At 47.6% G+C, this 27353-nt stretch overlaps 1 long non-coding RNA gene across 2 annotated transcripts; it reads left to right on the forward strand.

Moving 5' to 3' along the window:
• Positions 1-27353, forward strand: LOC105489626 (uncharacterized). 2 transcript variants are annotated; one of them, XR_011623726.1, is made up of 6 exons: positions 1-251; positions 3166-3250; positions 12149-12344; positions 25175-25278; positions 25965-26016; positions 27156-27353. It is a non-coding gene; the product is annotated as an uncharacterized lncRNA (long non-coding RNA). The 2 variants fall into 2 exon arrangements; XR_011623725.1 differs by lacking the exon at positions 3166-3250.

The raw sequence follows: 27353 nt of genomic DNA on the forward strand, positions 1-27353 counted from the left end.
TCTTGCTTCTGTTGTTACTCTGCTGCAAGATCCTTTTTGCCTGACAAACCTCCCATCTGGGTTCAGATGTAGGCAGAATTGATGGCTACCCACGTGGGACTATTGAGAAACTTAAGGACAGGAATCGGGACTTAAATTCTCTAAGTGTTCAGCCAATTCACCATTCATTCAGTCAACATACATTTTTTTTTTTTGAGCTTCCTCTCTTATGTCAAGCCCTTTGATGCCCTGGGCCTTTGAAGATGAATAAGGTATGTTTCTTGTCCTCAGAGAACTCGTAACCAGATGGGAGAGGGGCTGAACATCCATACACACAGCATTAACATATAATAATAATGAATATTTATTGAGCACTTACTATGTGCCAGGAATGGTTCTAATCACTCTCTATATATTAATTCATATAATCATTTTCATTTTGAAGATGAGGAAACCAAAGCACAGAGAAGGTAAGCAACTTGCCGAAAGTCTCACAGCTAGGAAGGAACAGAACCAGGACTGACCCCAGGCAATCTGTCTAGAGTCTGCGCTCTTAGCCAGTACCTAGTACACACGACATGCATGAACCTACACTAACAAGGGCAAAAGAATAGTAAAGAGTGGGCTGAGCCTCCGAAGAAATGGAAAAGGAGAGGAGGGATTGGCTATTTCCAGCTTCCACTAGAGCAGGAGAAGATGAAACAGGTTTGACTAAGCTGGACAGATTTGCAGTGTCTCAAACAGGAGGTCCTGGGATGGGTTTCCAAGGCAGGAGGTTGAGTCAAGCTTCTTTGAAGGCAACAGAGAGCTAGTTGGGATAGATTCCCTGCCAGCCCTCTGCTCGAGGTCCCTTCCAGCCCAACGCTCTGTGAGGGAGAACTTTGGGAGGTTCCTGGTAGGAGAATGTGACACCTACTCCACATACAACTTGAGTTCCCCAATTCCAAACCCCATTGGGCCCTTGCTCCTTCTCTGGGCTGTAGTGTGCTGGGAGCTGGGAGTTATTAAGTAGGACTGAGTGTGCCAGGAGATATTGCTCAGGGACCAAGTGATGGAAATTCACCTCCAACTGGTTCAAGCAAAAGGAAGGGATTTATTGGCTTAAATAACCAGGAAGGATAGGAGTGTGTGTGTGTGTGTGTGTGTGTGCACGCATACGTGCACATGCATTGGGGCAGGGGGCAAAGTTTAGGGACTGCCATGCCTCAAAAGAGATCTTCAGCTTTTTCTCTTTCTCTTGCATTCTTTCTTTTCTTTCTTTCTTTCTTTCTTTCTTTCTTTCTTTCTTTCTTTCTTTCTTTCTTTCTTTCTTTCTTTCTTTCTTTCTTTCTTTCTTTCTTTCTTTTTTTTTTTTTTTTGAGATGGAGTCTTGCTCTGTCGCCCAGGCTGCAGTGCGGTGATGCGATCTCGGCTCACTGCAACCTCCGCCTCCCGGGTTCACACCATTCTCCTCCCTCAGCCTCCCAAGTAGCTGGGACTACAGGCACCCACCACCGCGCCCGGTTAATTTTTTTTTTTTTGTATTTTTTTATTAGTAGAGACAGGGTTTCACTGTGTTAGCCAGGATGGTCTCGATCTCCTGACCTCGTGATCTGCCCGCCTCAGCCTCCCAAAGTGCTGGGATTATAGGCGTGAGCCACCGCGCCCCGCCTCTTGCATTCTTTCTTGATCTCATTCATATGGTGGCTATGTTTTTTGGTGTGTGACAGCCTCTTCTTTCTGTATTGTTTAGTTTTTCCTATTGCAATTGATCTTTCTCTCTAACTGCAGTGGGGGCGTGAAGAGGGAGAGGGAGGTCGAGACTTCTCTCATCCGTTGGAGGGCAGGGAGAGGTGGGTAGAGGAGCATGGCAGCAATTTCATGCTCACATCTCAGAAGAAAGAGAGGATTTGCTATTCCCAGCACCCTCCAGCTATAACATTTTAGCGAAGAGCTCCTATTGGCCTAACTTGGGTCATGCGCCCACCTTTTGGACAAGTCAGGTGTCTAAGAAAGTTATGTTTGACAATTGGCTAGACCTGGCTCATGGACCCACCCTGAGGCCAGAGGAGCTGGGGAGTTGTAATTGGCAGCCCCACAGAATTGCATAGAAGAGAGGAGCAGGGGTTCAGTGAAGAAAGGGTTGTAGTCACCAAAAGTAGACAAGGCTGCCCACGACAACACCCTCTCACTCCCTCCCTGCCTCCTACTCCAGAGGACAGAGAACGCAGTATAATAAATAAACTCAACACACCTTCTTGGAGCTTCCATTTTATCTGAAGATTTTGGGGAAACATTTTAAAATGACATTTAAAACATTGTTTTAATTTATAATACACATAGTTATACTATGGAGTAAAATTCAAAGCTCATAGGCTTTTAAGATAAGACACAAGATGTCAAAAAAGTTTTGGACTTGTAGGAGGCTGTTTTTCTTATAGAATCTGCCTCTCGTCCTCCCTGTGTATTTGTTCAAGCTCCCCTGATGTTAAGGATACTTGGGCAGCGATGGAGCTGGGGCTGGAAAGTTGGAGATGCACTAGAAATGGAAATAACATGGATTTTGGTGCCAGAGAGATGAAGCTTAGAATCTTGCTCCACCAGTTTCTAGCAGTGTGATCCTAGGAAAGTCACATCCTCTCTCTGAGCCTATTTGCTTCCCTGTAAAATGAGTACGATGATGCTTGGTTGGTAGAGAAGTGGTGAGAAGGAGTATGTGACCTACTGCTGAAACACACAGCCCGGTGCCTGGCTTGAAGGAGACACTTTGTAAATGTGAGCTCTCATTTCCCTCCTTCCTGTGTCTGCGGGTTCTGCAGGCCAGCCCTAGCAGTCCAGAGCCCTAGAAGCCGGGGAAGGGGGCCCCTCACATGGCCCCAGGTAAACCTCTACCTGTCTTGGAAGAAGACTTGAGTTACTCCTCTTGCGAGCTATAACTGTAGATATGGGCATGGTGATAGCTGACCTTGCCACCTTGTAGATACTGAATAGGCAATTAGTGCTTTACTGGTGTAACATTAGCCAACCAGGAGCAGTTCATTGTCCCATTTCCCCAGAGCTCCTATAATAACTTCTTTTGTGGTATATATTACCCAGCACCACGGTGATGCGTTTACCTGTTTATAAGTCTCTTGCTGCCACCAGTTTGTGAATTCTTGGAGGCAGGAATTGTTTTCTCTACCTCTGTTTCTCTGGTGCTCAACATAGAAGTTGGCATGGAGTAGGGGCCCAGTGATGGACTAAAGAAGGAATGAGTGGACACACCTGCTGCCCTGGGATGCTTTTTGTCCAGGTAACAACAGTTGCTACCACTGTTTATTGAGCCATTACAATATATCGGGTATGTCCTGGGAACTCTTTCATTTTTAAACAATAATCCTTAAAACAACCCTATGTCTTAGGAACTATAATTTGCCTCGATTTTATTTATTTATTTATTTATTTATTTAAGATGGAGTCTCTCTCCGTCACCCAGGCTGGAGTGCAGTGGCACGATCTCGGCTCACTGCAACCTCTGCTTCCCAGGTTCAAGCGATGCTCCTACTTCTGCCTCCGGAGTAGCTGGGATTACAAGCATACACCACTACGCCCAGCTAATTTTTGTGTAGTTAGTAGAGACGAGGTTTCACCATGTTGGCCAGGCTGGTCTTGAACTCCTGACCTCAGATGATCCACCCTCCTAGGCCTCCCAAAGTGCTGGGATTACAGGCGTAAGCTACTGTGCCTGGCAGTGCCCTGCCCCCATTTTAGAGGTGAGAACCTGAGGCCCAAAAAGGTTAAGGAAATTGACCATGGTCACCCGGCCTGAATGTGGCAGCATCGGAATGCGAGTCCACTTCTGTTAGATGTCAAAGCCAGGGAACCAAACCTCTATGTGCTTCTGTCTTCCATTTCAGGTTATACGGAGGGGTGGAGAGAAGAGAGCTGGGGTGTAGAGAAATCTTTAGGAATAAAGCTGAAATGGGGAATCCACTAGAGGCAGAAAGGCTTGGTGATCAGAGAGGATTCAGGGTGGGGCTTGGGGGGAAAGTGGAGGGGGACTTTCGGGGCTGAAGGTCACAGGGAAGTTCAAGGAGACCTTGGGTCTGGGGAAACTGGGTTGGTGGTCAAGTACTGTGGGGGGAGGTGTCAGGGCAGCAGCTTCCCCTTGGAACTGGCTAGAGACAGAAGCAGCCCCTTCAGGTTGTTTTCAAGCGGGATTGGGGGTGTTTAATATTAATAGTAATGACTGTGGCGGGAAGATAATAGGCCTCAGTCAGATGAGAAGGGGGTAAGCGCTTATCTATGGCTGCTGAAGACACATGTCTTTCACCTGCTCCTTTAATATCCCCCTTCTTTCATTCCACCGCCCACCCCCTCCCACCAGCCTAGAACAAAAGGGGTATTATGGGCCGGGGTGTTTTCAGGCTGCAGCCAAGGAGACCTCCCCTTCCCCCTCTGCCTCCCCCCGCCCAATTTGAATGAGGCTTTTTCCTCCCGCAGGAGATTAGCTCCGTTTGACAAGGCAGTGAACTTTGGGAGGGGTGAGTGGGGGTCTCCTCCGGGAGCCTCCGGAGTGCAGCCCTGATGAACGAATGCTGCCGGAGAGAGACCCTGAGAGACAGCCACGAAGACAGACGCACAGAGTCAGCAGCAGACAGACAGACAGACACAGAGCAGGGAGGCATCGAGGTAGAGTTAGATTCTTAGATACGGGGACACACACACACACACACACACACACACACAGAGGCACACACGCACACACTCTTCAGGATGTTGGAATAAGCAGGGAGAGACACACGCGGAGAGACAGACAGACACACAGACATCCACAAAGAACAAAGGGACAGAGAAACACACATACATGCACTCTTGCCACCAAACAGACTGACCCAGAAAGAGACAAAGGCAGAGAGAGAGTTGAGGGGACATAAGACATAAAGAAGGAGACACCAAAGAGACAAATAGGATGAGAAGAAAGGAAACGGAAGAAGAAGGGAGTGAGAAAGTGAAATTGGCAAGAGGCAGGGGAAAAAAAGGAGACCCAGGAGGAAAGTTGTAAGAAGGCTGCTGAGCCCTTGACCTTCCTGAGTCTGCCCCTGCTGACCCTGGCCTTGGACCCTGAGGAATCAGGCCGCCCTAGAGTGGGCATTTGCATAGCTTTGGAGGACTAGGGGTGGCTATATGGAGCTTGGGGTGAGAGAAGGAAAGAGATTGGGAGTCTCCCAGTCTCCAGACTGGGATTGGGAGTCTCCCAGTCTCTCCGGAGACAAAGGTAGTGTATTAGACAAGAGGTGAGTAGAAAATGCCCACAGGAAATGTGGATTTCCCTGATAAGACAGTCCCAGCCTCTAAAGGGACTGTCTGATGGGCATGTGTGGAGGGGATGTGTTGGGGAACAGGGTTCTTTTGGGGGCCATATAGAAAGAAGTTTCATCACTTCTGCTGGTGGCCAGATGGAGAGGAGGAATACCAAAGGCCACTTCCGCTATCATTATGACTTCCAACACTATCCTCTTGGTGGAGAGATCCAATGGCATGGACCACTGGCATGAGGGAGCTGGGCTGTTAGACCCAGACACTCCTGGGTTCAAATCTCAGCTCTGCCACTATGTGACTTCAGGTAAGGGACCTAACACATGTTAATCCCACTTTCCCTATCTATAAAATGGGAATAACATAAGTATCTTGCATATGGGTGGCTGTAAGACTCAAATTACAATAAAGTATTTAGCACTGTCAGAGGCTCAGTAAGGATGAACATCTATTGGCTACTTACGTTTGCAGACCCTGTTCCAAAGCATCTTTCAGGAATTATTTCTTTTAAATTTCAGAACAATCCCTCCAATCACAGACTAAAGAACAATGTAAATCACAAACTGTTAAATGGTGGAGCTATGATTTGAATGTGGATAGTTGAAGCTTACTCACTACTGCCTCTCACACTGGATACTACCCTTATTAATAAGAGACAGACAGTCCCAGTCTTCACCATTCAGAAGGAGCTCCCCAGCCTTTTGGGGAGGAAAAGTGGATTTTTATATACCTGAAGGGGCTTGCAGTTCTTACGGGTGGAAGAGCAGGTGAGGCAGTGGTGTGCTGGTAAATGTTCAACAGCTGGCTCTTCAGGAGGAAAAAAAGGCATTTGCCAATTTCCATGCTGTAAATACTCCCATCATGGCCAACTTCAAGCTACTAACGTGGCATTCGCTGGGCCAGGAGTTGGGAAAAGATGCCTGCAGTCTGCTCTGGTGAGCCCATGTGAACTGGCTCCCGCACGGCCCTGAGTAAGCAGGGCCCAAGTTGCCTGTGTGGAGAGATGACTTCAGTGTGCCCATCTTTCCTGACTGCTGGGAGCTTCAAACCTCATTCAAGATAGAAGGGGCACCTGGTACCCGCATTTTGTGCCGATGCCAGGGGCTGCAGAGAAGGTTCCAGACCAATGGCACGTGCCATGGAGTCTGTAGCAATTCAGAGGTGGGAGAGAATGCTGGGGGCTGGCTGGTGGGATTGGTGTCTGTTTTGTGTAACCCTGTGTCCTCTGCAGTTGGGAACTCCTAGACACAGGAGTGGCCTCTTCTCCCCTGACTCCATCCTTTCTCCCCGATCTTGGCCAGCCTTGCCCTCTGCAATGCCCAGAACATCCCTCTAGGTGCTGTGAACCCCCAGTGTGTGGTAACAACAGTGCTGGGGGAGGCGTGGCACCAAAGACCTGTACCCCCTTCTTCTTTGGGGCCCCAAGTGCCTTCTGTGAAACCAAATACTCCCCCTATTCGCCCACCCGGACACCTGACTCCCTCCTGAGGCCCACTCAGGGTGAAAGCTGTTTCCTGTCTGGGTCTTGGTAACCCCCTGAAATCCCGGCCTCCCTCCCCCGATCCCTTCCAAATGCTTATTAAGCCGTTTGCAAATCCAGGGCTGAACCACGGGCGTGAGTTTAATAAAGCAGAAGACAGATGCCATCCATCACGGGGCCGGGTGGGGCGAGGCGGGCTGATGGGCTCACACCCCTCTGGCTGCTTCTAGGTCAGCCAGCCACACATCCACACAGACCCTGCTTCTTGTCCAGCACCTCCTGGCTGTGACCACTCTTCAGCTCCCCTCCCTGTCACGGATCCTGATCAGAAGACCACTGGCCCGTGGTGGACAGGGAGTGGCCAGGAATCGGGAGGTCAGCCCAACCCCTGCATTCCACATGGTTGTCTGCAGCAGGCAGGACTGCAACTGGGGTGCAAAATTTAAAGGGAGATGAAACAAAACTTCAGTAACCAAGATAAATCATATGTGAATATAATATTTTAATAAATCAAACAATGCAACAAAAAATTAATGATGAGCAAAACCCTATAATTTTAAACAGACACCGGATCAGTCTCCTGGATTGTTCCTGTAGTATCACTCATCAGGCACTGATAACTGCCCCCTCAAATTCAGCGGGTTCGATGTTCAGATGAACCTGGTCTGTCCCCAAGCCTGTGCCTTCTGTAGTCTTAAAACCGGAGGCATACTTGACTGTTCTCTTTCTCCCATACCCCACACGCAACTCTCAAACCATCTTGTTGGCTCTACTTTCAAAATACGTCCAGAATCTGATCACTTCTCACCCCCTCTATGGTGAGCCCCTGGTTCCTGTCTTCACCCCCTCTCCCTGGGAGGACTATGGTGCCCTCCTTCCTGGTCTTCCTGCATCCCCTTCCCCCATGGGGTACTCTTTCCACTGAGTGGCAGGAAGATGCTGTAGAATTCGGATGGTGCCAGTCTTCTCCTTAAACTGCACCCCCACCTCCGCTTCCCCATTGCAGTGGGAGGAAGAGCCAGGCTCTTACAACAGCCGTAGGGTCCCACATCATCTGCACCTACCTTCTCTAACATGCCTCCTATGTTTCTCTCCCCTGCCATAGGTTCCCTGGACACATTAGCAGGCTAAGCACACTCCTGTCTCAGGGCCTTTGCACACTATTCCCTCTGCTGACACTCTTACCCCAGATGCTCATACTACGCCCACCCCACCCCCACCCCCATGACGCCCACTATTCCCCTGTGCTGTTTTTCACTTTTTTGTTAGTTTGTTCCTTGAGGACAGAGTTTATCCCCTTTGGGATTCCAGGGCTGGGCACTCAGTAGAGATGCAGTCCATGCTGTCTGCTAGCCCCACTGTGGCGTAGCCTTCCCCACACACCGGTCTTTGAATAGAAGTCTCATCATTAAAAGCACTTCGTGGCCGGGCACGGTGGCTCACACCTGTAATCCCAGCACTTTGGGAGGCAAAGGTGGGCGGATCATGAGGTCAGAAGTTCAAGACCAGCCTGACCAACATGATGAAACGCTGTCTCTACTAAAAATACAAAAGTTAGCCAGGCATGGTGGCACACGTCTGTAATCCCAGCTACTCAGGAGGCTGAGGCAGGAGAATGACTTGAACCTGGGAAGTGGAGATTGCAGTGAGCTGAGATGGTGCCACTGCACTCCAGCCTGGGCAAGAGTGAAACTCCATCTCAAAAAAATACAGTACAATACAGTACGGTACAATACAATACAATACAATACAATACAATACAATACAATACAATACAATACAATACAATACAAGCACTTCCTCCTGCCTGTGTGCTAGTCTGTGATTCTCATCTTGTTCCAAGCCCTGCAAAAGACAGCTCCCCCAGGAAGCCCAGCTCTTGGTCAAGGTTGTGGGAACCAGAGGCAGAGTGTGGTGCTGTGAAGGGCTCTGAACAGGAACCAAGAGCCCTAGGATTCAGTCCTGCTGTGGGTCCAGCTTGTTGCATGTCCTTGGGCAAGTTACTTCCCTCTGGTCTTCAATTCCTCCTTTAGAAAAGAAAAGGTTTGAACCAGGTTCCTTCAAGCTCTGACCAAGTCTTCTGAAACTGAGAGCCTAATGTGGTCATCAGTGGAGTCAGATTATCTGGGCTCAAATCCTAGTACCACCATTTTTAGATGGGACAAATAGATGCTCTAGACCTCTGTGGTTGCATCTGTAAAATGGTGACAACTCTAGTCCTCATCTCATAATATTGTTGTGAAAATTACTTGACAGAATGCATTGACGTACAATGACTCAGAAAGTACCTAAAAGACTCAATAACTGTTAGCTGGTTTCATTGCCATTAGTGGTACATGTGGAGAATTCTAGAGTGGTATAATTGGCTTTTTGTGTTTTACCAAATACATATATTTATAAACAGCAGCAGGAAACCTTTCTTTCCCAAGAAAATAAAATGGCAGGCTGGTCATGGTGGCTCATACCTACAGTCCCAGCACTTTGGGAGGCTGAAATGGGAGGATCACTTGAACTTAGGAGTTTGAGACCAGTCCGGGCAACAGAGGAAGACCGCATCTCTATAAAAATAATTTTATAAAATGGCTGACAAGGGGCTAAGGGAAGGCCTATCTCTCAGCATCTCAGCTCTGGGCTGCCCTGGTCCCTTTCAGTCTGGTCTAATAACCCAGACTATCTGTTGGATGCCTGTAGGCCTCCCTCCAAGGACTCCCACATCCTTATCCTCTGCACCCCAGCCTCCTCTCTCCTGCAGCACCTGGACCCAGCCCTCCCCACCAGTGTCCCCTGAGCCCGGGCTCCTGATCCCACAGAGACCCAGGCCTGGCTGCAGCTCACCTTTCATACTCAGATGTAGGAGCGGGCGCAGGAGCCCTGCCTGGGCTGGGCTGGGGGCCAGCGCAACATCTGGGATCGATTACCAACGGTGGCTGCGGAGTGGACTCCTCTGCCTGCCACTCACCTATCTGCTGGGGTGACAGAGGAGATGGGAAAAAGGTTTTCACAGCTGGAATAAATTGACGGGAAGTGGAGGGGGAGGGTCGAAAAGAGACAAAAAACAACATTGAACTCAAGATGGAAAAAAGACAGTATTAGAGGAGGTAATGAAGAAAATATGTGTGTGTGTGAGCGTGCCTGTGTTTGCACATAGAAGTGTGGGCAAGTGCGAATGTGTGTGCATATGTCCAGGGTATGTGTGCACCTTTGTGCGTGTACACTTGTGTGTCTAGGATAAGTGGAGACGTGTGTTTTTTAGCAAATCAGCCAGGGTCTTTTATTTAGTGTTGTTTAGTATTTTGTTTATTTTGGGGTCACCCACACCTACTGAAGACTGGGCAGAATACCTATTTCTGATGTCCCAGGACACAGCAAGCTGGAGGAAAAAGGAGAAAGGGGGTTGGTGAAGGGGAACCTGGAGGAAGAGAGGGAAGAAAGCAGGCAAGAATGAGCAAGGAGATACCAAGAGGGCAAGAAGGGAAAGGAAGTGGCAGAAGGGGAACAGCAGAAAACTACAGACCTCAGAAAAGGAGAAGAAAACAAGCCGAGTGACCCAGAAAACCCCAGTGGCCTTGCCCTCAGCCCACCACCTGGTCCCTGCTCCTGCTGTGCCAGAGTCCCCTGGACCTGGGCCCCAGAAACCGTGTCCATCTGTGGATGACAGCCAGGCCAGGCCTCTCTCCCTCCCTCTCCTCCCCCACCTGCTGACCCCACACTACTCCCTTCGTCCCTCCCTCCTCCTCCCACTTTCTCCCTCCCAGCCCCCGCCACAACCTCTGAGGCCAGGCTGCAGGAATTCCCCTCCTTCCCCATCTGCTCCCCAATGACACACTACAGCTTTCAATTGCCCGCTCATTAGTCACCAAGATATTTCCCCTGGACCGCCCTCCTTTCCAACTCCTCTGCTCCAATCCAGCCAAGGCCAGCGGGGTCCCAGCCTCCCATCAGGTTCCTGTTTGCAGCGGACTGTTCTGTAATAAGCTTGTCACAGGCAGCGGAGCCGCTGCTGAGGGACTTGGCCCTTATGGTGGAGGGGCCCCTTGGAGGCCCCTGAAGTGTGTAGGAGGGGCTGGGGCGGGCCCCCCACCGTGAGCAGCCCACTTTAGGCGGCTAACGCCCTTCATAATATTATCCCTGTTGAGTCCATAAAAGCCCCCTCTGGCGTTACAGCATTTGAGAGACTATTAAATTTTAAGGCCTTTGGCCTCCAGGGAGGAGGCAGGTTGACGTGGGTGTTTTGTGGGCTCCTGGTTACGTGGCAGCCAGAGGGAGGCTGAGGAGGGCCCAAGGCCTTGGAGAGGCTGCAGGGGCAGGGGAGAGGTTTGGGGCCAGCCCAGGGCCCAAGAGCTGTCTCTGTGTCCTCATGGGTTGGCTGTCACATTTTTGAAGACTGTAGGACTGGCCATCACTGGAGTGGGCACAGGGGAGCCGGGAGAAGAAGGAGCTCTTCTCCATGAGCCTGAGAGCGCTGAGGGACTCTGGGCCATAAGGAGTCATGCTGTCTTCCATGATCCCTGGCCAGCTGGTGCCCCCTCAGGAGGGCCCCATTCTCTGGTCTCCTTGGCAGGTGTTTACAGTGGGAGGTGTTGTCAGCTGCTCTCCCCCCTAGGCCTTAATGCCACCCACATCTAGAGACTGGAGCTTTGAGTTGGTGCCTTCCCCACTTCTCCCGAGCCCTTCTGCACCTTCGGGCCGGCTCTACGAGAGCAGCCAAGGCCCCATCTGAGGCAGTGCGGGCAGGGGGAGAGGCCCTGTCTGGGAGAAGAAAATCTGTGTTCAACCCAGGCTCTGCCACTGATGAGGCCTGTTCTTTGGGCTTCATGTTTTTTTTAGCTGCTATCTGAGAGAGTTGGACTGGATAATCCCTTAACTTGCAGCAACTCTCTGAGTCTAATTTCATTACTTTGTGAGAGGAGGGAATATTATGCTCAAGTAAAACTGCAGCACATTTATAGTAATGGCTAACGTATTCGGGCACTCACAATGGACTGGGCATTTTACATACATTCTCTCATGACGGCAACCCTCTGACATGGCAATTATTCACCCCCACTTTTACCAGAGGAAATAGAGGTATAGGGAGATGAAGTGCCCTGCTCAGGGCTGACTGGCTCTAGAGAGTATTGCTTTGCACTTTTCCGTCCATTGCATGGCCCTGACCACCTATGAACCTGCTATGTGCTAGCATTGTGCAGGAGGACTCAGGAGAGTGTGGTGGAAAAGGCACAGCCTGGTCCTCTAGGAGGTCTTCTGGGCCTCATTTTCCCCCTCTGCACATGGGGAATACCAAAGGTCCCCACCGCATTGGTGGCTTTGTAATGAACAACAGGCATGCAGAGCACTTAGCACAGAACCAGCCCATATGGTGGGCTCCTTGCATGTTAGTTCCTTCTGTTACTGTCACTGCCATCCTTACAGGTTACAAGAGCCCTGATTCAGCCAGCTCAGGGGGAAAGTGATCCAGAGAGAGGCCATGTAAAGAGGTCCGTGCAATGCAGCCTGCAGGTAAAAAGAGGCCAACCGTCACCAACTCTCTCTTTCTCTGCGGGTGAAAAGAGGCCAACTAACTGTTACCAACTCTCTCTTCTCTTTTCCTAAGGCCTGTGATTTGGAGGTAATAGTAATAACAACACCTCACATTTGTAAAGTGCTCTCTTTAGCATTTCAATTCAATTCTACAAATATTTACTATGTGTCATACCTTCTCCTAATTGTCAAAACCCTCCCCTTGGCCCCAGCACACACATGCGCTTGCTTATATACTCCTGCATACATGCATGCACACACACCCCATCCACCTCCTGGCATGCAAATGTAAGCACTGGCACATACGCACACATGTGTACATACATGGGTACATGGGCGCATCCGCACGCGCGCACACACACACACACACACACACACACACACACACACGGCTGCTGCTTGCCCTCTCCTGCCTCCCTCAGCCTTTGTATATGTTTTGCTGTTATCTTGGGTGAGTTCACCTTCAACTCCAAGCCTCTAAGCAGGCGGGGACCTTGATTTTCTAAGTCACCCTGCAGATCACGGTTCTGAAGGGTCATAGGAAGGCACTGAGCTGCATGATTCGCACATGGGCTTGGGAGCCGGCCAGCCGAGTTCAAGTTCCTGCTCTGCTAAGCAGTGGTCCTGGACAAGTTACTTAACCTTTCTGTGCTTCAGCTTCCTTATCTGTAAAATGAGGATGATGAAAGTAGCCACCTCATGGGGCATTGTCAGGATTAAACAAGACAACACACCTGTCACTGTGTCTGGTCTGCCACTGGCGATGGTGTTGAAGATACGATGACAGATGTGCAGGACTGGTCTCCTGCACAGACAATGCAGCATCACTGTGAAGGATCCCACTGAAATATATTTCCCCTCATCAGTCTCTGATCAATGTCACTATCAGTCCTTTAGGTGAATGTATTTATCCCTTATTTAACTATCCCTGGAATTTGATAGCTTTTCATCTTCATTTGAATGAGTTTAGCAGATCACTTACAATTTGACTCTAGTTAGGGGAATGTTCCTCCCTTCCATTCTTCAGGAAATATTTACTGATCACTTCCTATGTGCCAAAGACATAAAGGTGAATAAGATACAGAACCTGTTCCCCAGAAACCCCTGTCTAGAGAGGGAAACATACCATGGCAGTCAGGGAGAAAAGCTATGATGGAGATAGGCTCAGGGGTTGAGGGGGAGGCAGAACAGTGCCCCTAACTGCAGATGGAGGGGACCAAGCCTGGGAAGGTGATCTGGGGGAAATGAGTGCTCAGGTTCACTGGAAGGAGGGCAGGAAAGGATGCTGATTTTGCAGACCAGGCAGTGTTGGGGTGGGGAGGGGGACAGGGAGGCGGGACGCAGCTATGTGGAGAACAAACTGCACTTACTCAGAGGTTTTCTGGAAGCTTCTGCTGTCCTACTTTTGTGGTTCCCCGCCTTGCCAGTGTTTTCTTCATCCTGGAACAGACTGGGGATGTCTGCTGCTAAGACCAGACAAAGCCTCTGGCTTCGTATAGCGGACTGACTTGTTGAAACTGAGAATCATGTTCAAGTCTTGTTGGAATGACAGTGAAGGGCAGATATTCGTCAAATGATGTCCCCATGCCCAGCTCACTGGGTGCACACTCTTACCTCCGGGTTTAATAGTGTCTCTCTGGTTTTCTGCTGCTTGGATGCTGTTGAGCAAATGCTCACGTGCTGTGACTCTCCTTCAGCCCCGTTTGTGCAGCCCTCACCAGCTAGTGTGGCTCCTCTGCCTCTGCTGTTGGAGCGATAGCCCTGCAACCAACCAGTGCAGTCTCCCTTTATTTTACTGAGGCTCAGAGAGGTCATGTGAGTTTGGGGTCAGTGGCAGAGCTGGTGCTTCGTTCCAGGGCTTCTGCCTTCATGCCTGGTTCCTTGCCTGCCCTCCTTGTGTTTGCCATAGAGGTGCTGGCACCTCAGTCCCAGGACCCAAAGGGAAGCTGCAATGCCAGAGGAGAAAGGACCAGGCTTTACAGGAGAGACAAGCTCAGAAGTCCACCCCCCAGTCTCTCTACCCTGGGCCATCTGCCCACTCCGAGTCACTTGCTTCTATTGCTCCAGTTTGTCTCCAAGCCTAATTTTAAAATAGTTTTAAATATTTTTAAAACTTCTTTTGAAAATAGTATTCTTATTAATGTAGAATATACATATAGACATGAACATAAATCATAAGTGCATAGCTTGATGAATTTTCACAAAGTGAACACACCCATGTAAGCAACATTCAGATGAAGAAACAGAACATTTATTAGCACCTTGGAATATTACATCACGTCTCCTGCCAGTACCTGTCCACCTACTCCTCCCCCAAAGTAACCATTATATTAACTTCTTTATTTTGTTTTCTTTTCTTTTCTTTTCATTTTTAATAGAGACAGGGTCTCCTTGTGTTGCCCAGGTTGGTCTCGAACTCCTGGGCTCAAGGGATCCTCCCACCTTGGCCTCCCAAAATGTTGGGATTACAGGCATGAGCCACTACTCCTGGCCTATACTAGTTTCTAATACAATAGATTTATTTTGCCTGTTTTTGAACTTCATATAAATGGAATTATATAGTATGTAAACTTTTTAAAACTTAAAACAAGTTTTTATTTTTATTTTTGTTTTTTAAGAGATGGGGTCTCACTATGTTGCCCAGGCTTGTCTTAAACTCCTGGGCTTGTGATCCTCCTGCCTCAGCCTCCCTAATAGATGGGATTACAGGCACACACTACCCACCTGGTTTCCCAATATGTAAGCTTTTTGTGTCTGGCTTCTTTTGCTTAATATTATGTTTGTAAGATTCACTTACATTGTTGCATGGAGAAATAGTACCTTCTTTATCATTACTTTCTAGTGTTCTACTGTGTGAATTTACCTCAATCTAGTTCTGCATTCTACTGTTGAGCTTTTCTCAATTTTTGCTGTTATATGTAGTGCTGCTATGAATATTTGCTGATAAATAGAATTTCTAGGTCATAAAGTATGCATATGTTCAGTTTTAGTAGGTAATGCCAAACAGTTCTCAATAGTTGCTGAACCAATGTATACTCTCACCAGCAATAAATCAGAGTTCCAATTGCTCCACATCCTCATCAACACTTGGTATTCTCTGTCTTATTATTTTAACCACTTTGCTGGATGAATGGTGGTATTACATTGTGAGTTTAATTTTTGTATTTCTCTAATGACTAATGAAATGAAATCCATTTTCTTTTGTGTATTAGATATTTGAATGCCCTTTTTGTGAATTTCATTCAATTTTTTACTGTTTTTTCTTGTTTTTTTTTAAAAAAAACACTTATTATTATTGATTTGTTTGTTGGTTGGTTAGAGATAGGATCTTTCTCTGTCTGGAGTGCAGTGGTGCAATCATAACTCATTGCAGCCTCGAACTCCTGGCCTCAAGTGATCCTCCTTCCTTGGCTTCCCAAAGTGCTGGAATTACAGGCATGAGGCACTGTGCTGGACTGGTTTTCTTTTTCTCGTTGATTTTCAAGAGTTCTATCTATATCTATATATCTATATTTTCATCTCTATCTATCTCCTGGATATGCATCTTTTGGTGAATATATATTTTACATATATATTTTCTCATCCTGCAGCTTGTCTTTTCACTCCCTTCAAAGTGTCTTTTGATGAGCATAACTTCTTAATTGTAATGTTGGCCAATGTATCAATTTATCCTTCATGGCTAAGTGCTTTTTGTGTTCTCTTTTTAAGAATACTTAGCCTACCTTAAAGTCGTGAACATATCCTATGTTTCTTCTAGAAACTTTATTGTCGTATTGTTTCCATTTGGATCTACAATCCATCTGGAGTTGATTTTTGTATATGCCGTGAGGTAGGGGTCAAGATTCATTTAAAAAATACAGCTTGGCACCATCTTGACCTCTGACCCCATCCACTCCCAATGAAAGCCCTACTTTAATCAAGAAGGGCTTTTGTGTCCAAATGTGTCCTTTGACAGCTGAATTCAAGAGCAGCCCTCTGGGCCTCTGAGTAGGGGCCAGAGCTGAGCTCAACATGGGAGGTCCTGAAGTGTGCTTGGCCCACCTCTTCCAGGGAAGTGGCCTGGCAGATGAGAAAAACAGGGACAGAGGGATGAAACACCTTCTCCATCTTTCAGCTGGGACTCTTTCACCCATTGAACTCCTGTGACGGGACTTAAAGATGCCCGTGGAGTCCTAACTCAAGAGTTCCAATTCAGAACCTTGGGACTGCCTGCTGTCATACTCTGCCCATATTTATTCACTCAACAAATGTTCAGTTGCCTACTCTGTATTGGCCAGTGGTCACTGATGATACAACAATGAACAAAACGGACAATAAATCCCGCCCTCATGAACCTAACATTCTGGTCGGGGTAGAGAGGCAATTAGAATACAGGCATACCTCGAAGATGCTGCAGGCTCAGTTCCAGGCCACCAGAGTAAAGCAAATATTGCAATAAAGCAAGTCACATGAATTTTTTAGTTTCCTAGTGCATATAGAAATTATGTATACACTGTACTGTAGTCTATTGAGTGTGCAATAGCATTATGTCTAAAAAATGTAGCTGCTTTAATTTTAAAATATTGTTAAAAATGTTAATGATCATCTGAGCCTTCAGTGAGTTGTAATTTTTTTGCCGGTGGATGGTCTTGCTTTAGCGTTGATGGCTGCTGACTGATCAGGGTGGCGGCTGCTGAAGGTTGGGGTGGCTGTGACAATGTCTTAAAATAAGACAATGAAGTTTGCCTCATCGATGGACTCTTCCTTTCATAAAATATTTCTCTAGTGTGCAATGCTGTTTGATACCATTTTACCACAGTAGAACTTCTTTCAAAATTAGAATGAATCCTCAAATTTTGCTGCTGCTTTATCAACTAAGTTTATGTAATATTCTAAATTCTTTGTTGTCATTTAAACCATGCTCACAGCATCTTCACCAGAGTAGATTCTCAAGAAACCACTTCCTTTGCTCATCCATAAAAGCAATTCCTCACACACTAAAATTTTATCATGAGATTGCTACAATTTAGTCACATCTTTAGGCTTCACTTCTGATTCTAGTTCTCTTGCTATTTCCACCACATCTGCAACTACTTCCTCACTGAAGTCTTGATCCCCTCAAAGTCATTCATGAGAGTTGGAATTGACTTCTTCCAAACTTCTGTTAATGTTGATATTTTGACCTCCTCTCATGATCATGAATGTTCTTAATGGCATCTAGAATGGTGAATCTTTTCGAGGAGGTTTTCAATTTACTTTGCCCAGATCAATCAGAGAAATCACAATCTATAGCAGTGATAGCCTTACAAAATGTATGTCTTATTATTATTATTTTTTCCTCATGCCTGTAACCCCAGCACTTTGGGAGGCCGAGGCAGGTGGATCACAAAATGTGTGTCTTCACAAAATGTATGTCCTTACAAAATAAGACTTAAATAATAAGACTTGAAAGTCAAAATTATTCCTTGGTCCTTGGGCTGCAGAATGGTCATCGAGTTAGCAGGCACAAAAACAACATCCATCACCTTGTACACCTCCATCAGGGCTTTTGGGTGGCTAGGCGCATTGTCAGTGACCAGAAATATTTTGAAAGGAATCTTTTCTTCTGAGCAGTAGGTCTCAATAGCGGGCTCAAAAAATTCAGTAAACTATGCTGTAAACAGATGTGCTATCATCCAGGATCTGTAGTTCCACTTATAGAACATAGAGTAGATTTAGCATAATTCTTAAGGGCCCCAGGATTTGCAGAATAGTAATTGAGCATTGGCTTCAACTTAAAGTCATTAACCCCTAACAAGAGGGTCATCCTGTCCTTTGAGGCTTTGAAGCCAGTCGTTGACTTCTCCTCTCCAGCTGTGAAAGTCCTAGATGTCATCTTCTTCTAATAGAAGGCTGTTTCATTTACACTGAAAATCTGTTGTTGGCCGGGCGCAGTGGCTCACACCTGTAATCCCAGCACTTTGGGAGGCTGAGGCGGGTGGATCACGAAGTCAGGAGACAGAGACCATTCTGGCGAACATGGTGAAACCCTGTCTGTACTAAAAAATACAAAAAAAAAAAAAAAAAAAATTAGCCAGGTGTGGTGGCGGGCGCCTGTAGTCCTGGCTGCTTGGGAGGCTGAGGCAGGAGAATGGCAAGAAGCTGGGAAGCGGAGCTTTCAGTGAGCTGAGATCGCGTCACTGCACTCCAGCCTGGGCAACACAGCGAGACTCCATCTCAAAAAAAACAAGAAAGAAAATCTGTTGTTTAGTGTAGCCACCTTCATCAGTGATGTTAGCCAGCTCTTCTGGATAACTCGGTACAGCCTCTCCATCAGCACTTGCTGCTTCACCTTGCACTTCTGTGTTATGGAGATGGCTTTTTTCCTTAAATCTCATGAACCCATCTCTGCTAGCTTCAGATTTTTCTTCTGCAGCTTCCTCACCTCTCTCAGCCTTCACAGAATTAAAGAGTTGGGTTCTTGCTCTGGGTTAGGCTTTGGCTTAAGGGAACGTTGTGGCTGGTTTGATCTTCCATCCAGACCATTCAAACTTTCTCCAGATCAGCAATAAGGCTATTTCACTTTCTTTATTTTTAACTTTCTTTTCTTTCTTTCTTTCTTTTTTTTTTTTTTGAGATGGAGTTTCACACTGTTGCCTAGGCTGGAGTGCAGTGGCGCAATCTTGGCTCACTGCAACCTCCACCTCCCAGGTTCAAGCGATTCTCCTGCCTCAGCCTCCTGAGTAGCTGTGATTACAGGTGTGTGCCACCATGCCTGGCTAAGTTTTTTGCATTTTTAGTAGAGACAGGGTTTCACTATGCTGGCCAAGCTGGTATCCAATGCCTGACTTCGTGATCTACCCGCCTCAGCCTCCCAAAGTGCTGAGATTACAGGCGTGAGCCACTGCACCCGACCTCACTTTCTTATTATTGGTGTGTTCACTGGAGTAGCACTTTTAATTTCTTCCAAGAACTTTGCCTTTGCATTCACAACTTGGCTAACTGCTTGGCGTAAGAGGCCTAGCTTTTGGCTTATCTTGCCTTTCAACGTGTCTTCTTCACTAAGTTTAATCACTTCTAGCTTTTGATTTAAAGTGAGAAATGTGCGACTCTTCCTTTCATTTGAATGCGTATGGGCTAATGGAGGGCTATTAATTGGCTTGATTTCGATGTTATTTTGTCTCAGGGAATAGGGAGGCCCTAGGAGAGGAACACAGAGATGGGGAAATGGGCAGTGAGTGGAGTGGTCAGAATACACATTGTACCCCAGGCAATTATAGTAGCAGCATCAAAGATTGCTGATCACAAATCACTATAATAGATACAATAATAATAATAAAATTTGAAAGCCCACTGCCGTGGCAGACACCTGTAAATCCCAGCTACTTGAGAGGCTGAGGTGGAAGCATCGCTTGAGCCCAGGAGTTTGAATCCAGCCTGGGCAACATAGCAAGACTCTCTCTCTCTCTCTTTTTTGTTTTTAACTGAATCTAGTTCTGTCACCCAGGCTGGAGTGCAATGGCGCTATCTTGGCTCACTGCAACCTCCGCCTTGGTTCACGGGTTCTAAGTGGTTCTCCTGCCTCAGCCTCTGGAATAGCTGGGATTACAGGCACGCACCACCACGCCCAGCTAATTTTTGTATTTTTAGTAGAGACGGGGTTTCGCCGTGTTGGCCAGGTTGGTCTCAAACTCCTGACCTCAAAATGAAAATGTTTGAAATATTTCAAGAATTACTAAAGTGTAACACACAGACATGAACTGTGCACATACTGTTGGGAAAGTGGCACCAATAGACTTGCTTAATGCAGGGTTGCCATGGACCTTCAATTTGTAAAAAATGCAGTATCTGTGAAGCACCATAAAGTGAAGCACAATAAAACGCAGGACGCCTGTATAAACAAGTACAATGTAGAAAGGAAAGTATGAAAAAGGATGATAGCTGCTATGGAGAAAAATAAAACAAGAAAGAGAAATAACTAGTTCTGGGTGGTTAATTTTCAGTTGGGTGGTCCGGGCAGGGAGGCATCACTGAGAAGGTAATGTTTGTGCAAAGACCCAAAGAGCCCTGCAGATAACTGGAGGAAGAGCAGTCTTAGTAACAGGAGCAGCAAATACAAGATCCCAGAGGCAGGACTGGAAGAGCTGAGAAGCCGCAGAGGTACCGGTGAAGAAATTTAGTGGAAGCCACTACCACTCCTAGGCTAGAGAGATAAAAGAAGGAGCAGTGTTTGGGGAACCCAAGGATGAGGGTCACCCAGTGGAAGCTGCAACCGTGGTGTGCCTGTGGGCCAAGAGCTGGAGCCATGGAGGAAATGTGGCTGCAGACACTACCTGAGGTAGTGTCTTGAGGATTTTTTTTGAGACAGAGTCTCATCTGTCCCCCAAGCTGGAGTGCAGTGGCAGGATCTAGGCTCACTGCAACCTTCACCTCTCCGGTTCAAGCAATTCTCCTGCCTCAGCCTCCTGAGTAGTGGGATTACAGGCGTGTGCCACCATGCTGGCTAATTTTTGTATTTTTAGTAGAGATGGGGTTTTGGTGTGTTGGCCAAGCTGGTCTTGAACTCCTGACCTCAAGTGATCTGCTCACCTCGACCTCCCAAAGTGCTGGAGTTACAGGCGTGAACCACCGCACCCACCCTACCCTGACTGTTATCTTGCTCCTTCCCTCCAATCTCCTGCCAGAGCCTCCTACTGGCTAAACCTGGGTAGCAGTCAGTTGATAACAGGAGCTGGTAAAAGCAGCCTACCAGGGCAGCCTCCTGAGATATAGACCAGAGCAGGAGAGAGGAAAACTGGATTGAAAATGAACTTTTCAGCAATGAGATATCTTCTCATACTCACTAGCATGGCTAAAACCAAAAAGACTGATCCTACCAAATGTTGGCAAGAAAAGGGAGGAACTGGAACTCTCTTCCATTGCTGGCTATGTGTAAGATAGTAAAATCATGTTAGAAAACTGTTTGGCAGCAGCCTGGGCAGCATACCAAGACTCCATCTCTACAAAAAAATAAAAAAATTAGCCAGGCATTGTGACTAATGCCTGTAGTCCCAGCTACTCAGGAGGCTGAGAAAGGAAGATCATGTGAGCCTAGGAGTTTGAGGCTGCAGTGAGCTATAATTGCACCACTATGTTCCAGCATGGATGACACAGACAGACCTGGTATAAAAAAGAAAAAAAAAAAAGAAGAAGAAAGAAAAGAAGACTGTTTGGCAGTTGCTAGTAAAGTTGAATACATACCTAACCTATGACCCAGCAATTCTACTCCTAGGGACATACCCAAAGAGAAATGAGAACATAGGTCCAGAAAAAGACTTGTACAAGAACATTCATAGCAGCAACGTCAGTAAAGCCAAGAAACTAGAAACAATGTCAAATGTCCACCAATAGGAAAATGGATTGAATATTGTGATACATTCATACAGTGGAATACGTATTACAATTAAAAAAACCTGATTACTGCTACATGCAATGATATGAATGAACCCGAAGACTCTCTGAGTGAAATATGCCAGACACAAAAGAGAACATACTGTGTGACTCCATTTATATCCAAAGATGCAAAACTAACCTGTGGTGATAAGGGGTCCAAAAAATGGTTGCCTGGAGGAAGGAGGACTGACCGGGAAGGGACACAAGGGAACCTTTCTGGGATTATGGAAATGTTCCCTACATTCATCTGGGTATTGATAACGCAGACACATTTGACAAAACTCATCTAACTGTCTGTTAGATCTGTTCAGATCTGTGCATTTTACTTTAGACAAACTGCACATCAATAAAGGAAGCAAATGCAAAAAACAAAAGACTTAGACCTCTGTCTCCCCTTCCTCTGCTGTCAGCCTAGCTTGGGCCTCTGTGCAGGACCGGGACTGCTGTTTCATCTCTCAGCTGTCAGCCATCTGCAGCAAGCTCCCACGGCTCTCCCACATCCTGCACACAACAGCAGATCTATCTTTCTGAAGCAGCTGCAGGGGAGAGCAAGGAGCTCTGGGCTTGGAGCTTAAGGATCCCGGTTCAAATCTCAGCTCCATCTCCTTCCAGCTATGTCACTTGGGTGAGCCACACTGCTTTTCTGAGTGTCCTTTCTTCATCTGAAAAACGGGATCACAACACCTCCTTCAGAAGACTGTTGGGAGGATGAAAATGGGATTTTGTCTGTGAAAGGGCTTTAGAAACAAGAATCCAGCAACCCTATCAGCAACCATAGGGTGCGGTTCATACCACCCAATTGCTTAGGAAGTTTTGTGGAACTTTCCAATGGATCATTTGTCCCAGTTATTCACTCTTAGTTTCTATGTCCTATACCGTCACTCCCTTTGTCATGTGACTCTACTTCCCCACCACACTGGTGGTAGGCTTCGTCATGGTAGACTTGCTTTGGCCAATGCCACGTCAATCAATGGATTTGACCAGAATACACGATTAAAAATGTCTGTGCTCTTTGGCTTGGTCTCTTATCTCTTGAGTTCATGTGATTGCCATGCTGGCTCAAGGAGAATGTGGAGCAGTCTGGAGCCCAACCCAAAGTCCGTGAGTTCGAGAAGACAAAGGCTTGTTGTAAGCCATGATAGTGTTCATGTGATTTGCTAAGCAGCACTACTGTGGTAAGAACTGACTAATACAGCCTCAAGGTCATCGTCATCTCCAAGCAGGTCTCTATCCACCTACCTCTCCAGCCCCATTTCAACAACTCGATTCCAGTCAAACCGGTCCATTCAGCATCCCACAAAATGTAGCATTCCCTCTCACTCCCACTTGCCTAACTTAATGTGCGGTTTTCCCTTCCTATCCTTCTTCTTATTGAAAGCCAAAGTTTTTCCCCCTTTACTCAGTCTATATCAGTCATACCTATCCTTCGAAAGGTAAATGAAGTACCACTTCCCCTAGGAAGTTTTCCTTGATGCCCCCCACTGTGGTGCCAGCTCCCTCTGCTGAGCTCCTGCAGCCCTACAGGTCCGTGTCTCTGATGGGATGCTGAGCACACTCTGACCAGGATCTTAATCAGCTGAATCTTTCCAATTGAATAGTGATGTATTTCATCTGGTCTATGGTTTAGGAGTCTTTTGTTGAGGATGGAAATGGTGCTTGGGAAATACTTGTTGAATGAATGAATGAATAAATGATTGGGTGAACGAAAAGACGAATCAATGATAGCTCCTGTGTAAGCTGTTGCAGAACATCCAACTTTCTTAAAATTGTGATCTGCAAGTCTAGCTTCAGGCTCAGTCTAGAAGTTCCAGTTGGAATGGAGAAAGGGGCAGTGAACATCACCCACCCAGCAAGAGACAGGATGTATTTGCCCCATGGGGTCATGGGGAAAAGAAGGGTGGCAGCCCTGACCCTATACTTATCCCTTCCCTGTGCTCACCCCATTTCCTTTCCTATCTCTATCTGCATCTCACCGAATGGCTATAAGTACTTTCTGACTGTAACCTCTCAACCAGGCAGCTAGAATCTACATGGTGTCTTACTTATCTTGGTTTTCATCTTAGTGTGGGTGCCCAGTGCTTTGCATACAGCAGGTGCTCGATGAATGTTTAATGTCTAAAGGAATGAATAATATGCTCTTTTAAAGTTTGACTGGAAAATTATTTTATATTTGGCAGTTTGGGGCCCAGTCTCCCTGAGTTCAGAAACATCTAAAAATTCCAACACCAACTATTTTGGGTTTGGGGTGATGATGGCAGAGACTAACATCCTTCTGAAAGTTAAGGGGCATCTCTGTTGCTTAAAGGAGCCTTCTGAGTGGGCAAGGGGGCATCCATTAGAAAGTCCCTCTTCAGAAAGTCCCCCCACACTCACACATCTACCTAATGACTAAAACATGGGGGTTAAAAAGTCCCTCTTAAAACTCAGACACTCCTTTAGGGAGATGCTACCACTCGACCAAGAGCTAAAGACCTTGGCTGGGTGATGCTACAGGCAACAGGCAGAAGGGAAGGTTTTGCTCAAGGTCAGGCTTGCAGAGCGAGGCTGGTGGCAGAGTGGGGACTCAAAACCAGGTTGAGCAAGAGCCAGAGAAGGGCAATGAAACGGGGTGGGGCTGGGCACAGTGGCTCACACATGTAATCCCAGCACTTTTGGAGGTGGAGGCGGGAGAACTGCTTGAATCAAGGAGTTTGAGACCAGCCTGAGCAACATAGCAAGATCCCGTTTCTACACAGAAATCTTAAAATTAGCCGGGCATGGCAGTATGTTCCCGTAGTCCCAGGTACTCAGGAGGCTGAAGCAGGGAGATCACGTGAGCCATGGAGGCTCGATCATGATTGAGCCACTGCATTCTAGCTTGGGCGACAGAGTGAGACGCCCCCATCTCAAAAAACACAAAAGGGGAGCGAGTAGATTTTAAGACAAATGTTCCTTACCCTGCACTTTTATCTAGGTCCCTGGGACATAGGCCCAGATATGGAGGGGTGGATTAACTTGAGCCTGCCTGTGGATTCCTATGCCTGGGTTCTTATTCCCCTAAACAGTGTGAAGGAGTAGATGCTGGGGTCATCATAGGTGAGACAGAAACCTATTTTGTTTTTTGAGACACGGTCTCACTTTGTTGCCCAGGCTGGAGTGCAGTGGCACAAACATGACTCACTGCAGCCTTCTCAACCTCCCAGGCTCAGGTGATCCTCCAACCTCCGCCTCCCAATAGTGGGAGTACAGGCGTACACCACCATGCCTGCCTAATTTTTTGTATTATTTGTAGAGATGGGGTTTCGCTATGTTGTCCAGACTGGTCTCAAACTCCTGAGCTCAAGTGATCCTCCCGCCTTGGCCTCCCAAAGTGCTGGGGTTACAGGTATGCACCAAGGTGCCTGGCCAGAAACCTGTTTTTATGACTTGGCCATGAATGCCTACTTGGGTGGGGAGGCACCTGGATGGGAGTCCAGGAGAGGCGGGCAGGAGAGATGGGGGCTGAGAAAAAGAGTCTTGGGATCACACTGCCTCCATCCCACTCTGCAGGTAAGGCCCAGTGCCCACCCTTCCCCAGGGCACAGAGGTAGGGGGTCCAGGATTAAGCCTTCTGCAGCTGATACAACTGGCCAGGGGTAAAGGAGGAGAAGAAGGTAAGTGAATTAAGGAGTCATAACTCCTAGGGAGTGACCCCAGTGCTCTATGGGGACCACCTGAGCCCCACATCTTTAGGATTTATGCAGTTGCCATGTCTCCTTGAGGCCCTGCCTCCTAACTCAAGTCACCAGATTATTTATTCCTGCTAGTGTCAGCTGAGGGGACTGAAATCAACGCCAGCTCACCCAGAGCACACAAGGGAGCAAGTAGGGGAGAAGGATCAGGGCAAGAGTAGTGTATCCATGCAGACAGAGAGACAGACAGACACACACACACACACACACACACACACACACACACACACACACAAACACGCCAGAATCGGCTCACAACCCCATCCCCCACAGCCACAATACAAGTCTGCAAGACCTAAGACAGACCCAAGCGCCTAGTCCTGACAGCGCCTAGGGAATTGTGGAGGTTATTTTAAGGTTGTTTCCACATCCTTATCTTCCCCGCCCCATCCAACAAACAGACAAAAACAAACAGGCCAGCGGAGACCTGGGCTGTTCACACGGAGAGGCGGACCCCTCCACCCCTCCTCCACTCTCAGACTCCTCCCAACCAAATTCCTCCAGGCAGGGCCCCTATCACCCCATTCATCTCATCTGAGGGGGCTAACCCTGCTGTCCATTCTGAAAAGCTGCTTCCTCTAATTGCTTTTTCCTCCTCTATTTCCTAGGAATTCACTGGCACGGACTTCGATAGGATGGGATAGGGCACTTAGTGGCCAGGTGAGCCCCTGCACTTCCTGGCTGAACCCACCATCTTAGCTGTTTGGGTTGGAGATTCCAAGTGGACTGTTGGTTTTTGCTGTAGGATAATTTGTGACTTCTGTATGAGACCCTCCCCGCAAAACACTCAACTCCTGTCTCTGCAGAGAAGGAAGCTTTATAAACAGAAGGAAAAGCTAAAGCAGGATATAAGAGGGCCATGTGGTGAGGGGCTTCTGTGTGTGCCAAGCCCTGTTGGGGTGGAGGGCGGACTCGCAGAAAGAGAACTATAAGACACTCATTTAGTCAGCAAATGTTTCCTGGGTGGTTACTATGGGCCAGCACCATTCTAAGCACTGCAGAGTAGCCGGTGAACCTGACAGCCTAGGCTGGCCCTCCTGGAGCTTAATTGTAGATGGGGAAAAGAAAGAAGGTCAAGGATGTGTCTGGAGCCGGGTGAAGAGGTGAAGAGGGAAATGAGACTGAGATGGAGAGGTGGGGCCCAGGGCAGTTTGGCAGGCTCTTACCAGTTCACATTTTATTGTAAATGAAATGGTAAAGGAAGGGGTCCCAGGGTCCCTCCCTAGGAAGGTCCCTGAGTGCACGTTTGTTAAGAGAGAAAGGGAACATCTAAACGATGAAAGCAGACTCCTAGGAGCTGGGATTCTCTGTGAGGGATGCACTGTCCCACTTAGTGGGGTGGGAGGCAGGGATTCTCCCTGCTAGTCTTAACTAGGGGAGCTATAGCCCGGTCCAGGCTTCCCGCTTCCCCTACCTCTTCCCCTCCCCCTCATCTCTATTCACCAACTCCCTCCTCCCCACCTCCTCCCAACTCCCTGCCTCCTCACCCCACCCCCTGCTTCCCACTTTTTCTCTGTACTCCCCATCTGACCTTCCAGGTGCCAAGTGGCCTTTGCGTCCCCATCAAACTTAGGTCAGGGTCTCAGGAGTTCTGGGTCTGGGTGTTTGGGCTCTGTGGACAACCGACACGGCAAAGGCAGCCCCAGGCACAATCCAGACGTGACCCCAAGCCTTCTGGGCCAGGCTGAGCCGTGGGCAAGGAGCAGAGCCCTATCCCCCATCTGGCACCCAGCACCTCCACCTAGTCCCACCCTAGTGTCTCTCTTGAGGCTACAGCTCCTCCTTTATCCGCAATGCAGGCTGGTCATTCTTAGGACAGACGTCTGAGCCCTAGGAGAGACCAAAGAGACTCATTAGGCAACCGATCAAGCAGTCAATCAGTCAATCAACCAGCAAGCCAGGGACAAAGCTCCAACTGAGAAGAGGTTCACTAATTTGGAAATTTGTGGATGTTTAATCAAAATGAAGAAACTCTGCCCTGCTTCAGAAGAGTGTCC

The sequence above is a fragment of the Macaca nemestrina genome, chromosome 5 (genome assembly GCF_043159975.1).
Source record: "Macaca nemestrina isolate mMacNem1 chromosome 5, mMacNem.hap1, whole genome shotgun sequence".
In the NCBI taxonomy this organism is placed as follows: Eukaryota; Metazoa; Chordata; class Mammalia; order Primates; family Cercopithecidae; genus Macaca; species Macaca nemestrina.